The sequence below is a fragment of the Colossoma macropomum genome, unplaced genomic scaffold, assembly GCF_904425465.1.
Source record: "Colossoma macropomum unplaced genomic scaffold, Colossoma_macropomum, whole genome shotgun sequence".
NCBI lineage: Eukaryota > Metazoa > Chordata > Actinopteri > Characiformes > Serrasalmidae > Colossoma > Colossoma macropomum.
In genome coordinates, this window is record NW_023494784.1 from 7,950,483 (window position 1) to 7,961,639 (window position 11,157).

Here is an 11,157-nt window from a genome sequence, read left to right on the forward strand (position 1 = left end):
AAAACCCATAGAAACCATTGTGTTTCTGTTGGTTTCTGATGGTTTTGTGATGTGTTTTGCCTTTTTAGTGAGTTGATATCACAATGTAAAGAATCCTAATGGTTTAACAGTGGCAGAGTCTAAATGCATCTGACCGTTTCCTAATGGGACCTAAAGGTCTTCTACAGGAAAATAGTGGTCTCTATTGGAAACCATAAAGCCAATTAGAAAGCAAAACTATTACGCTTTAATCCTAATGGTTTCTAATGGTCCTTTTTCAGGAGGGATACAGTCCGTATACAGAAACTAAGCAGAGATTTTGAAATGTTTTGTACTTTTTTGTAAGTTAAAAGTGCAGATGTTTCTTTTTCAAATCTGAAAATTTAATGGCAGTGGTCAACACTCAAGCTGTGCCTCGAGCCCTTCGAGCTTCAGGTACAGCTTGGCTCGACCTGCCATCCTTCAAGACACATGGAAGACAAGACCAAGACTCTTCTCTGTCCTGGAGCCCAGGTGGTGGAATGAACTCCTGCTGCCTGTCCAAACAGCGGACTCTCTCGCGGTCTTCAAACGCAGGTTTTTACAGCACTTAAGTGAGCACTAATATACACCGATCAGGCAGAACATTAACTGCTTGTTTCTACACTCATTGTCCATTTTATCAGCTCCACTTACTATATAGGTGCACTTTGTAGTTCTACAGTTACAGACTGTAGTCCATCTGTTTCTCTGATACTTTGTTAGCCCCCTTTTACCCTGTTCTTCAGCGGTCAGGACCCCCATGGACCCTCACAGAGCAGGTACTATTTGGGTGGTGGATCATTCTCAGCACTGCAGTAACACTGACGTGGTGGTGGTGTGTTAGTGTGTGTTGTGCTGGTCTGAGTGGATCAGACACAGCAGTGCTGCTGGAGTTTTTAAACACCTCAGTGTCACTGCTGGACTGAGAATAGTCCACCAACCAAAACTATCCAGCCAGCAGCGTCCTGTGGGCAGCGTCCTGTGACCACTGATGAAGGACTAGAGGATGACCAACACAAACTGTGCAGCAGCAGATGAGCTATCGTCTCTGACTTTACATCTACAAGACGGACTGACAAGGTAGGAGTGTCTAATAGAGTGGACAGTGAGTGGACACAGTGTTTAAAAACTCTTCTTCCAAACTAACGCCCTATAAATTCACATCCTCACCTTCCGTTCCTGTGACAAAGAGCAGTCCCCACTGCCACCCTGATGGGGAAAGTTTGAATAAATACACCCTTAATCAACAAATAAATAGATTAGACCAGTAATCTTTAATCAAATAGTTAAGCATTGGCTAAAAGGGAATATTAATGTCTCACCAAGAGGTAATATAGGACGCATGAGACCATAGTCTGCCCACACAGGGGCTTTCCAAAAGCAGATGAACTTAGATGACTTTACTTGCAGGTGCACTCTCAGTGAACTCATATGAGTCCCTATGATCTATGGTCCAGGAGGGCCTTGTAGGATCAGATAAACTGGTACAAACTGGCTGAAACCAGAAAAAGAAGTGTTGTACGCAGTGAACTTAAAAGAGGCCAAGTGATGGGGAAGTTTTGCATGAAGACTAATGGAACATCCAGTTTAAGGTGACATCATAACACCCCAGATAAGAGTGTATAAGGCCTTGCCTGAACACTGCATTTGTGCGGTTGGATCCCTAGAACCTGTGCCACTTGATGCTGGGATAAAGAAGAAGCCTTTTTCCCTCTTTCCACGAACTCAGTCTTTTTATTCTTTTTGACATCTTTTGAGAACTTAAGACACATTATTAGTGTAATGCCGGCCTTACACCAGACAACTTTTCAAGCAATTTCAGTGTTGCAGACAAATTTCCAGTGTCGGAATAAAATCATGAGCGCCTGGTTAGTCAGTCCGTTTCTCGTCTTGACGCTACGACAAAATCAAACGTGTTTAATATTATCGTAAGTTTTAAGTCTTGGCTCATGCAAATAGTGACGCGCCAGGAGAGAGAGAGAGAGAGAGAGAGAGAGAAAATGCATGAATGAGAGCCTGAAATCCCTGTAAAAACAGCAAATCTGCTCCACTTTAATACAATAATCATATTAACTTACAACGTAAACTGGCTGCTTTAATATTTCAGGTTCACTGAGTGTAACAGTGATGTGATTAAATGTGCAGAGGACTCTAAGAATGGCTTTATTGACGAATCATCTATGTTTTTTCCTTTTTTTTTTTGCTTTCTGTTACAGTGTTTGTTTTTTATGGTTTAGTTCATGACACCCAATCAACAACGCCGAATCACTGCATGTTTGTCTGATGTGTAAATCTTTATATCAAATTTAAAAAGTAGCTGCACATTTTACAGGTTAATTAAATCGATTCTGGGTGATGATCTGCCACAATATACAGCTCTACAGTGAACTGGGCTGAGCCCACCAGGTGCATGATGGGGAATAATCTCAAAAATCTAGTTGCAGTCTTGTAAATAGTGACCCTGAAAGATCCCCAGTCTTTGCAAAAATCATAGTCTGTGACTAAAAACCGTGACACAGTCTTTAGATGTGAGAGGGAGTCAGACTTCAGTCTTTCAAAGGCCTTTTCAAAGTCTTCTAGTGTGGTTAGCATAAGTGTTTAGCCAATATTAAGAGATTTCTTTTTTAATAATATTATGTTGGAGGCCTGGGGTTGAAGGGGACAACCCCATCTCCTCCCTGTTCCTCCACCCTCATCAGCCTTACCACAGCTATGAGGGGCCCAGGCCTTCTAGCTACAGGCAGAAGCTGCCCAGAACTCCAACCCAAGTTCTCAGAGTTTTCCCCCCTCCCTCAATCAGTCTTCCCTCATACTACCACCACCATGTTGAAGGCACAGTCTGAACTCACAAAATTATCCAGAGTAACAATGTGGTCAGTACACACATGCACTAATGTCACACATTTAACCAGGAAAATAAACCAGAAACTCCCCCGGGTAGCAGGTAAGATATGTGGCATAAAATGATGGCACAACGTGCAAAGAACGTTTTGTGAAGTAAACAGTAAGAACCCAGTAGAACCACAGAATGAATCACTGCTTTCTTTTACAGCCCAGATTCAGTTTTGTTTACAGGGAATAAACAAGTACATAATGTATAAAACGATTTTATTCATACTCATTTAGGCCATATAACTACCCAAAATAATTGCAGTATTGTGGAGTTTTTACTAAATACTTACACAGTTAATATCTAGAACCTGTTGGGCATTTCAGTGTAATTTAGTTAGACTGGCTTGGAACGTACCCTCATTTCACCTAAAATAATTATCTAGCACTTTGGAGTCTGTACCTCACACTTACCTGGTTAATACGTAGAACTTACAGGGCTGTTACAGAGCCCTGCTGGTCACATCCTCTAAAAATATAAATATTGTGTGGCCACGCCATATTAACACGTGGGAATGAGCTCCTAATGCATGGCATCGACTTAATTATCTTGTTCCCCCACCTTACTAAGTCATGGCCGCAACTTAGTAAGGCATGGGAACAAGATCATGCCTTATTAAGCTGTGGCCAAGGCTTAATTATCTAATTCCCACGGCTTACTAAGTTGTGGCCATGCATTAGGATCTCATTCCTATGCCTTACTAAGTTGCGGCCACCCAGCATGAGGCTAATGTAGCTAACAAGTAATGGGAACCACCAATTAGCATCATGCAAACCACACACGCAAGTCCAGTCGAGATCCTCTTTGAGCAAACTGTCCTGTGCTTTCGTTGAAATAGAGGACAGACGTATTTAAGCGCTGTTAAGTTTTTAAATCTACAGTCGAGTCCATAAAAACAGCCTGTATTAAATGAATTTTGTGATCATAATAATCAGCAGATTTACATACTTACGCCTATTCATGAAGTTGTGAAGTTCTAAGCAGTGTTTTAGACTGGACTGCTTTTTGAATTAGGTGCAATACAGGGTAGCCAATCACATCAGAGCTCATTTGCATATATCAGTCTTAAAGTAACATTAACAAAAACCAGTGGTGGATAAAGTACAGAAACCATGTACTTGAGTTAAAGTAGAGATACCCAAGGTAAAATATTACTACAGTAAAAGTAGAAGTTCCTCCCTTTAGACCTCCACTTGAGTAAAAGTACTAAAGTATTTGCCTTCAAATGTACTTAAGTATCAAAAGTAAAAGTACTAAAAGATTAATTATGGCTCTGATGTCATATCATTTTTGTAATAAGACTCGCTTCATTAACTCATTTTAGGTGAAAATACTCCAGTGTCTCTCTTGGTAAACCAGTCTTTTAATAGAGTCATTAATTAGTGACGCTGATGTCTATTAAAATTATCATAAGCACAAAACACTGAAGGCAAACAGTTTCCATCAGGTGGAACTGAGTGGCTCTGAAATCACTTTATACAAACAAGCAAAGTTTCAGTTTAAGATTTATTTGAACTTAGTTCCAAGTTTAAGATTAATAAAAACTTTAAACTCAGGTTCACAAATGAGTTTCCTTTACTAAACTGCATCTGTAGGTCTCTGTTCATAAACATAAACTAGCCAAAACTAATTTACTATAAAATGAAATGTGTTTGTATAAATTCAGAATAAAGACACGTCAGTCACAACTGCATATGAGTACATATTTCTATATTGTGGTCTGTTTACACAAAGTTAGGTTAGTTCATCATTTATGTTGAATAGACTCTCCCAAAATTTTACGCTGCTGCACTGATGTTGAACCGTGTGCTGCACTGGGTCGGTATAACCAACAGGTCAAAACATGCTCAAAACAAAGTGACCGCTGTGCCCTGATTGGTGTTTTTGCTTCACACTTCTTTCGTTTTGACATTACATTTTTATACACACATAAACCAAAAAGAACAAAAGGAAGTACAGATACACGAAAAAACTACTTAAGTACAGTAATGGATTACATTTACTTAGTTACTGTCCACCACTGACAAAAACAGCCTGTTTAATTGAAATGCATACAGTGAGGGGAATATGGCTGTGTGAAATGAATTGTGATTGATACACAAACCCACACAAATGTTATAAGTGGACCTAAACTACAAGAAAAAATTAGGATCTGGGCTCAACAGCGTTCGCAGGCCTGCAGTTAGCACCACGCTAATTGGTGGGGTATGAGCTTCCATTACTTGTTAGCGACATTAGCTGTGTAGCCCCAGTGCTAAAACTAAATGAGCAAACTTCAGATCCCAGACATGTCGTGGCTGATAAACTAGATTTGGGGTACATTGTGAACATTTTATTTTTAACCAAACTATCGCTTTAAAAGTGGAACAGAAGCTGAAGAATGCTATGCTGGGAAAAAGCAGAGGCCCAGGCAGCTCCTGTTTATGGGTTTCACTGCCTGCTTCCCCAAGAGCCTTCTACCAAACCTAATGATTTTCCTCTGACAGGTGCTTGACTCGTAGCCTCAATTTAAAAAGGCTGTAAACCTCTTAGCGAACATTAAGCGCAGAGTGGGCTACTTCAGCTGTAAATTTCCTCACTGCAGTAACCTCGGGGCTGTTTTCTATGGCTGTAAGCTTCCTCGTGAACAGTAGTTTCTGGTGTCTGGGGAGAGCCTGTGTTTGGCTCTGCTGAACGGCTGGACTGAGCTGTCGGACACTGTCAGGCACTGTCGCTGAGTTTCCACTTCTCACTGGGTGTAACGTCCAGTATTGACCTCTATAAAATGCTCTTTTATAAGACAACACTTTAGTATTCAAATGGGGAATATCTGACCACATAATGCCACAGTAATGAACAGAGCCAGTCAAAAGTTTGGGCACGTCTGCTTGGATGTGTTTTTTGTAAAGACAGTTTGATCTAAAGGCTAATGCTTGTTGTGACTTCATTAACTTAAAGACATGACATTTTGGTCCATGTTCAAGATCTTCATCAGATGTCTGTATGTTTAAAGGCTTAAAATGTGATTGTGAGACAAATATAAACAGCAAAGTTAATGCATATGTGTATTAATTTATGCTGACACAGTGAGTGCATTTACATGCACTGAGTAATCCGATCATAATCAGATTTCTGAAGTAATCTGATTATTCAAATGGTCATGTAAACAGCACACTCTGATTTCTTAGTTTGGAGTAAGGTCTAGAAATCTGATTCAGAAATCCAATAAAGAGAGCTGGATTTCAGCTCAGTAATCAGATTTTTCAGTGCATGTGAACTCTTACTCTGATTTCTTTCAGATTTCTCAGTCTGCACATGTGCGAAAACAGACAGCGGTACCGGAAATAAGCAAGCAGTGTCGCCACGAGACGCAGCAAAACACTTTTGGAGCGACGCTGAGACCAAATACAAGCTTGAAGAAATGAAATATTTAAATATTCTTCATCTTCTAGATGATGTGTGCTCATAGTTTCAGGTAAAGCAGTGCAGTGTTTTTTTAAAAAAGCCGTGGAATGAAGTTTGAGTTTTATGTTTATGTCACGTCTTCTTCTGTGAGTTTATTGGCTGGTTGTAAAGCAGAAATCTGATTACTGTCTGACTCATGTAGACCTGGAGTCTCCCCATTATCTGATTACCCAAGTGCATGTAAATGTGTTGATCAGATTACTGACAGAATCATTTCTGCAGTTATCAGATTATTAAGTGCTTGTAAACACACTCAGTGTGAGCATGTGTGGATCTTCCTCAGTCCTGTTGGAAAAGCATCCCTGGTGGCTGCTCAAGTGAAGCAGGAGTGAATGGTGTCAAGCTAGCCTAATAGTTCGGGCCATAAATTTCAAAATTTGGTCAAAAAAGCAGAAACTCTACGACAGTGATAATTTGTGCTAGCACCCTAATGGGATTTCCAATAGTATGTTAGCACTAAGCTAACTCTGTTGCGCATTCTAGCATTCATTTTTGGCCATTTTACATTAAACACAGACATTCAAAGCTTTTAAAAAGACATGAACATATTTGATGCTATTGTGTCGTGTGACTACTGAGCATGACTGTGCACTATTTAGTTTAATAATAATGGGGTATCTGCTGCTATAATGTTCAAGGATGCTACGTTTAGACTTTTAACTTGTTAGAAACTGTTGTACTTGGTTCTGTTGCACAGACTTTTATTCTGAAGGGCGGGGCTAAGTACAGCCATTGTTGGGTGTTATTGTAGAGAGTTTCAGGTAGCCTAGCTGTAAACAGAGTGAGCCTAGAGCTAGCACAGCATTGTGTGTTTCCCTTTTGTTTGGTGCACTGCTTCTCTGCTTCGCTGCAGTAATTCTAGTAAAGCGAGTATGGATTAGAACCTTGACTCCAAGTTTCTTATGAGAACCCTCCACGTCACACTCTGTATCAGTTTTACAGTGACTCAGTGAAGAGTTCTGACATAGAGCTGCCGCTGCTGTTTTACATTCCTAACAACTCACCAGAAACTGCTTAGACTACGTCTCATATTCACAGTCAGTGATGTATCTAGAACTTCCAGAACTGATGTTTTTTCCTTGTAAAATTGTTCCCATTGTAAATCAAAACATGCTCAAATTTGCAGAAAAATGCCATATTTAAGCTTGTTCTCTGTAGAGGATGTGTTCACTTAGATAATTAACAAAACATGGAATTTAACCAGGGCTGTTCAAATTTTTGAAAATGTATATTAAGGATTGACAGTGGCTTCAGTTATGATGCCCAGGTTGTTAGTTTCATTCAGAAAATCAAAACAGTAGTTTTTTTTATAATTTGACCAGAGTGCTCAAATGTTTGCTGTATATTTTTAAAAATCCAGAGATTTTGTTACATTTTTTTTCTTTATATTTTCTTCATATATTCATCATATAGATCACTCTACCGAATTGGTTCAAAATCAGAGTTGCAAACACATTTTCTGACTTAACTGACTTGGACTTTAGACTAAAATCCTTTCGCTGTAATAAAAATTGAAAAAAAAAAAAAATACAAAACAAATTTAAGTATTTTTTCCCCAAGTGTAAATTTAGGGGTTAGGGTTTGGGACAGACACCTCCCAAAAGGTGTACCCTATAAATGATGACTCTGTACATATTTGGTTTATTACCATATCTTTTAATGTCTTGGGTTTAAATAAATTACAACACAATCCTTGTAAATATCTAAGATCTGAATACTTCATTGTTTTACATTTTTTCACTGTGGGACCACAGTTTGAACTAATTCAGTAAAATGGTCCATATTCAATTATAATTAAGTATTAATTCTTGCTCTATTCTTACACACGGATTAATATGGTTGGGGTTGTGTGGTCTGGTGCTCTGCAAGCGGGATGTCACTTAGGGCAGGATTACTCAACCACTGAACCGCGGAACACAAGTGTGCTGCAAAGCACCCTTTGGAGGTCCTCAGGTCAGTATTGCCGGTGTGGCCGTGTTCTGTAGTGATCCGTGTGATAGAAATATAGACAGACAGATAGATATTTTATTGATCCTGAAGGAAATTTAGCAACTTTGTCAAACGTTGCACTTAATTTGCCACCATGCCGTTGATATTTACACCGATCAGGCATAACATTATGACCACCTCCTTGTTTCTACACTCATTGTCCATTTTATCAGCTCCACTTACTATATAGGAGCACTTTGTAGTTCTACAGTTACAGACTGTAGTCCATCTGTTTCTCTGATACTTTGTTAGCCCCCTTTTACCCTGTTCTTCAGTGGTCAGGACCCCCATGGACCCTCACAGAGCAGGTACTATTAGGGTGGTGGATCGTTCTCGGCACTGCAGTAACACTGACATGGTGGTGTGCTAGTGTGTGTTGCGCTGGTGCGAGTGGATCAGACACAGCAGTGCTGTGTCCACTCACTGTCCACTCTATTAGACACTCCTACCTTGCCAGTCCACCTTGTAGATGTAAAGTCAGAGACGATAGCTCATCTGCTGCTGCACAGTTTGTGTTGGTCATCCTCTAGTCCTTCATCAGTGGTCACAGGACGCTGCCCACAGGACGCTGTTGGCTGGATATTTTTGGTTGGTGGACTATTCTCAGTCCAGCAGTGACACTGAGGTGTTTAAAAACTCCAGCAGCACTGCTGTGTCTGATCCACTCACACCACCACCACGTCAGTGTTACTGCAGTGCTGAGAATGATCCACCACCCAAATAGTACCTGCTCTGTGAGGGTCCATGGGGGTCCTGACCACTGAAGAACAGGGTAAAAGGGGGCTAACAAAGTATCAGAGAAACAGATGGACTACAGTCTGTAACTGTAGAACTACAAAGTGCACCTATATATTAAGTGGAGCTGATAAAATGGACAATGAGCGTAGAAACAAGGAGGTGGTCATCATGTTATGTCTGATTGGTGTATGTTCACTGATTATTATTAAGTGCTGTCAGGTCAACTCCGACTCCTGGCGACTATGTGGATGGTGTTTCTCTATAATGTTCTTCTGTTTGGGTCTTTATGCCGGTTGTTTCTTGTGTTGGTTGTCCTCTTTGACCTCCCACTGGTCCAAGCACAACTATCTTCATATATCAAACGAATCAGTTCTTCTCAGAATGAGTCCAAGACGGCTTCAGTTTGGTTATCTGGGCTTTGAGTGAGACGTGAGGCTTTGGTGGGCACTCAAACGTGGCTCAGAAAAATGTGAGTTTTGTTTTTCTTTGGACCTTCATGCTTTCTGGTCATAAATAGGTGGACCTTGATGTGGACAAAGTTTGAACCCCTGGCTTAGGGCCTCTGACTGTTAAGAAATAGCCCTGGTCACTTCAGAATTCAATGTTACTTTATGTTAACACATATTCTGATGACTTTGCTATTGTTTTCAAATGTAGAAAATAGTAAACAATATGGAAAAACCTTCGATACACAGGTGTGTCTGAACCTCTGACTGGTGCTGTATGTAAACTATGACCGTGAATAAGCATCTCTCTCCACTTCTTAAAATGCAAACTGCTCTGCTTACGCCTCGAGCCCGCTGCGCTAATGACTGAGCAAATGATTTGGAAGCCGAGCGTTTGCTCAGTGGATGAAATGTTTCTGTAAGCCCTGAGACGGCAGAGTCCAGTAAACACCGTAATTAGTTCTAGGTAAACAGCCAAAGCCACAGAAGCCCACTGTTTTACTGAGAGGCTCTGCAGAGTCCTCCATTAGTGCTGACGCCTGTTTATCTGACCCACAGTCTTATCTTACACACAGCAAACCCTCAACAATACACAATACACAAAGCCTCACGGCTGGATCCCACTCACGCTCACTGAAGGGTTTCTTTTTCCCTGAAAAGAGCTCCAGCTTGTTTCCAGATAAACAATCAGTTAGGACACAACGGACGGTGCTCAGACGGAGCGATGGCTTAAAGTTAAAGCCTCAGGGTCAACATTTGCAGGCCGGTGGGAGAAAGCGAGGAAAAGGAGACAAGAGTCTGGGACCGAGGAACCGTGACCAATCATTTTGGACCTGCAGCCAGTTTGGCTGCTCCAGGATGGCCTCTGATTGCGGCCCAGAGCTCCACTGCTGGCCAGCAGCTTCTCAGATATGGAGCCACCATCTTCAGTAATGTAAAACAAAGAAGATAGACGTGTCCAGAGCGATGAACAGAGCTGCAGAAGGTTCGAACATGACTGAAAAGACTGTAGAACATCCAGAACGAGTCGGGCGATGACCCACCCAGGGGTAGGTTCAAACTCAGGACTACCACTGAGAGCTAAAAGGGGATCCAAGTGCGGAGCAACTCGAGAAAGAGAAAACTGAATGAAACAAGGACGCCACGAGCGAGGATCGAACCGGTGACCTCGAGATACTGGTGTGAGAGGTACAGCATTGAGGGGTTTTAAACAAAGAGAGTGAAAAAGGCAGGAAATCAAACGAAGGGGGGAAACGGCCAAACTGAGGAAACACTAAACACCAGCATCTTCAAACAAAGTAGAGATTTTACTGTAGGGAGAGAGTTTAGGGAGAATATGATCAGCTGAAAACACTCAGGAGCTTCCTTTTCCTTTTCTTAGGTTCAGCTTTTTGTTTTTTGAGGAAGAAAGACGACTCGAGAAGAAGGACAGGCTCGAGAAGTGATTGAGAAGAAAGAAGCTCCAGAGAAACATTAGAGCTTCTACCCAAAATTACCAGCCAGTCTGTTTACTCAAGCTCTGAAGCAAAGACTCAGCAACATGAGTCTCAGTCTCAGGTCTAATGTAGCCCTGCGTCCAGGTGAGTGGTGTTGGGCTTGATTGCAGTTGGGAGTGGCACTGCGTCTCCCCCCAGTGGTCGGAGGTGGCCT